The following is a 4,382-nucleotide window of genomic DNA, read 5'->3' on the forward strand; positions in this document are numbered from 1 at the left end:
TGTCACTCACACATCCCAGACAGTCAGATACACATACCAGCAGAGGCGGGCTGAAATGGTTAAGCAAGCAAATGCTAACCTTCTAAAAGTAGCATTTGCAAGCCCAGGATACCAAAATAAACTTGACTACAAGAAATATTTTATCATCCTGAGTTCAGGCATACTAAACATGACTCGCTACCATGCTCCTTGAGCCTGCGGGGATTATAGGGTGTAATAATTCTCGCAGCTCAGTCTGGCCTAATGGAGCAGGTAGCCTTCAATAGTGAAATACGGTCTTGGTTGTAAGTCACTATTAGGACATGCCACGCACATCAGGGCTTGTCCTACCTTACACCTAAAACGCACCCTGCCCGCAGGCCTACCATAGGGGTGACTAATATGTAGTCAAGGGAAGGGTCGGGGCTGGCAAGTGGGTGCACTTGCCCAGCTAGCGTGGCAGTACGAGACCGCACGCGGGTTCTGCGGTCGCAGTTCCCAGACACATCTTAAGGCTGCTTCTGTGGGTGGCGCAACCAGCGCTGCAGGCCCACCAGCAGTATTGGCATCTACAAGCCCCGGCACTCTCTAGTGCGCTTTACTAGGGACTAACAGTAAATCCAATGAACCAATCATGGATACCAATCGCATGTACAAGTTACAGTAGGGAGCACTTGCACTGCGGCACGGGTCAGCCGTGGCGCAGTGCCCTGAGTATCGGAAAACCAGCAAAACATCAGAGGCACATCAGCAAAAAGTGGAAGGGAGACTCACGCCAAGGTGCCAGGTCTAACATGTGTCCCCTCCAGCTGAAATGTGGGGGGAACTACCCTTCCCCAGGGAGTTCCACATCACTAAGGCGGAAAAATCTGGACAGACCGTCAGCGTTGGCGTGATCGGTGCCAGGGCGGTGTTCCACCGTAAAGTCCATACTCTGTAGAGAAATGGACCACCTCAACAGTTTCGGGTTCTCACCCCTCATTTGCATCAACCATCTGAGGGGCCTGTGGTCCGTCTGAACTCGGAAGTGAGACCCAAACAAGTAGGGTCTTAGCTTCTTCAGCGCCCAGACCACAGCAAATGCTTCACGCTCTATTGCACTCCACCTACTTTCCCGTGGAAGTAACCTCCTACTTATGAAGGCTACGGGTTGGTCAAAGCCCTCCTCAGTCATCTGTGAAAGAACAGCCCCTACACCATGCTCTGAAGCGTCTGTTTGCACTATGAATTCCTTGGAGAAATCAGGAGCCAGGAGCACGGGCGCCGTGCACATGGCAGTCTTCAGGGTGTCAGAAGCCTTCTGACAGGTGTCAGTCCAAATCACATTCCTGGGCTGCTTCTTCGAAGTCAGCTCTGTCAAGGGGGTCACGATCGTGCCATAGCCCTTGACAAACCTCCTGTAATACCCAGTGAGCCCCAGGAAGGCTCTCACTGCAGTCTGGGTCTTGGGGGGTTCCCAAGCCAGGATGGTCTCGATTTTGGGCTGCAAGGGTGCTACCTTGCCACTCCCAACTTGGTGTCCCAAGTACACCACTGAACCCTGCCCAATCTGGCACTTGCTTGCCTTGATTGTGAGGCCTGCTCTGCGCAGGGCCATCAACACTTCCCAGAGGTGTCGCAGGTGTTCTGGCCAGGTGCCACTGAACACCGCGATGTCATCCAGGTAGGCGGCACTGAACTCGTCCAGTCCAGCCAACACCTGGTTGACCAATCTCTGAAAGGTGGCAGGGGCATTCTTCATTCCAAATGGCATAACCCGGAACTGGAAATGCCCATCTGGTGTAGAGAATGCCGACCTCTCCTTTGCCCCATCGGTCAAGGCGATCTGCCAGTACCCAGACGTTAAATCAAACGTACTAAGGAACCTAGCAGCCCCCAGCCGATCAATGAGCTCATCAGCTCTGGGGATGGGGTGCGCGTCAGTCTTCGTGACTGAATTGAGTCCTCTGTAGTCCACACAGAACCGGAGTTCGGGTGTGGCTCCCGGCGCAGCAGCCTTCGGAACCAAGACCACGGGGCTGGACCAAGGACTGCTGGAAGACTCAACCACCCCGAGGGCAAGCATCTTGGAGACCTCCTCCTTGATGCAGGCCCGGACCCTGTCAGTCACCCTGTAAGCCTTATGCTTCACAGGTAAGCTGTCTCCAGTGTCCACATCATGGACGCACCAATCTGTGACACTCGGAACCAGGGAAAACAGGTCTGGAAACTGCCCCAGCAACTGGCGGCAGTCCTCCTGTTGTTCGGCGGTCAGGGTGGGTGAGAGGTTAACTCCATCCACTGACCCATCTTTCTCACAGGCCACCAAGAGGTCAGGAAGAGGCTCCGACTCCTCCTCCATTCCGTCATCGGTTGCCAACAACATGCCCACTTCGGACCTTCGCAAGTGGGGCTTGAGGCGGTTGACATGTAGGACCCGCAAAGGGTTCCTGGGCGTCTTCATGTCTACCAAGTACGTCACGGGGCTCTTGCGCTCCACAACCTCAAATGGGCCTGTCCACTTATCTTGAAGGGCACAGGGCTCCACTGGGGCCAGGACATACACCTCTTGTCCAGGTTGAAGCTCGACCAGAGTGGCATTCTGATCGTACCACCGCTTCATTTCTTCCTGGCTCGCTTCCAGATTTGCCTCGGCAAGTTGTCTGAAGCGTCTGGTTTGGTTTCTGAAGGCCAGCATGTAGCTATATACATTCTGGGGAGGTTTCCTGGGAGATTGCTCCCAGCCTTCCTTTACCAAACTCAGTGGTCCTCTCACGGGGTGGCCGTACAGTAGTTCAAAGGGGCTGAACCCTAGGGACTTCTGTGGCACCTCGCGATATGCAAAGAGTAGGCATGGCAAGAGGACGTCCCACTTACGCCTCATCGGACCTTCCAGGCCCATGATCATGCCTTTTAGGGTTCGGTTGAATCTCTCAACCAACCCGTTACCTTGGGGATGGTAAGGCGTGGTGAACTTATACGTTACGCCACACTCTTGCCAAAGGGACTTCATATACTTCGATATGAAATTGGTCCCCCTGTCGCTCACCACCTCTAGAGGGAATCCCACTCGTGAGAAAATTCCCATCAGTGCACGTCCCACCACGGGGGCCGTCACTGTCCTCAGAGGGATGGCTTCAGGGTACCGGGTGGCATGATCCACCAAGACCAGGATGAACCTGTTGCCCATGGCTGTCTTGGGGTCCAGAGGCCCAACGATGTCAATACCCACTCGCTGGAATGGTGTACCGACCACAGGGAAGGGTTGGAGGGGAGCCTTGTTCTTCCCTCCGGTCTTCCCACTTGCCTGGCAAGTCGGACAGGTTCTGCAATGAGCGTCTGAACTCTTATGCATTTGGGGCCAGTAAAAGTGGGTGACAAGCCTGTCATAGGTCTTGTCCATCCCCAAATGTCCTGCTAAAGGCACATCGTGAGCCAGACCCAGTAGGAAGGCTCTGAACTTCTGGGGTACCACCAGCACACGGGCTGACCCAGGTTCAGCAGCCTTAGGCTCTGAATACAGGAGGTCGTTCTCCCAGTACACGTAATGTGTTTTGGCCTGAACACCATTGGCCTGGTCTGCAGCCTGCTGCCGCATACCCACGAGAGAAGGGCATTCTTTCTGCTCCTTGCAGAATTCCTCCCTGGAGGGTCCTCCTTCTTGCTGCCAATGGGTCAGCTCAGGCAGGTCCCCCAGTTCGGCGATCTGTTCCCCTGTAGGCTCCAGGGAATCCCCCTCAAGGTCTGCTTCCTCCTGGACCGTGGGAACTTCAGGAGCCGGTTTCCCGCGCCCCCTGCGCCTTCTCCCTAAGGCCGGTTCCTGGGCCTCTCCTTCAGGCCCCAGGACCTCTTGATCACCCCTACTGGCTGCCATCGACCGGGTGGTCACGCACGCCCAGTCAGGCAGACCCACCATCCGCAGGTGAGTCGTCTTCTCCACCTTTTCCCAAGGGGAGTGCTCCAAGTCATTCCCTAGCAAACAGTCAACAGGCATGGTTTTTCTTACACAGACCTGCAGAGTACCAGAGACCCCCCCCCACTCGAAGGGAACTTGAGCCATCGGACACTGACTCTCTGAATTATCAGCGTTGATAACCCTACAGTAGGCATGGGGTACAACCTGCTCTTGAGACACCAGGTGCTGCCTCACTGCAGTCACACTGTCTCCTGTGTCTCTAAGAGCCTCAGCTTCCTTACCATTGATGATCACCACCTGCCCATATTTCTTAGTGTTAGAGGGCAGGTAGTTCGTAGGGATCATCTCACTGTCTCCTAGCGAGACCAGGGTCATGTGAACGGGATCTCCACCCCCCGGGACCATCATTTCTTCTCCCAGGTGAACGCTAGTCACCTGTCGGGGCGGAGCACCAGTGGGTGCGGGTTTTCCAAACAGGCGACACTTGGGGTCACTGGATATGTGCCCA

The sequence above is a fragment of the Lissotriton vulgaris genome, chromosome 11, assembly GCF_964263255.1.
Source record: "Lissotriton vulgaris chromosome 11, aLisVul1.2, whole genome shotgun sequence".
NCBI lineage: Eukaryota > Metazoa > Chordata > Amphibia > Caudata > Salamandridae > Lissotriton > Lissotriton vulgaris.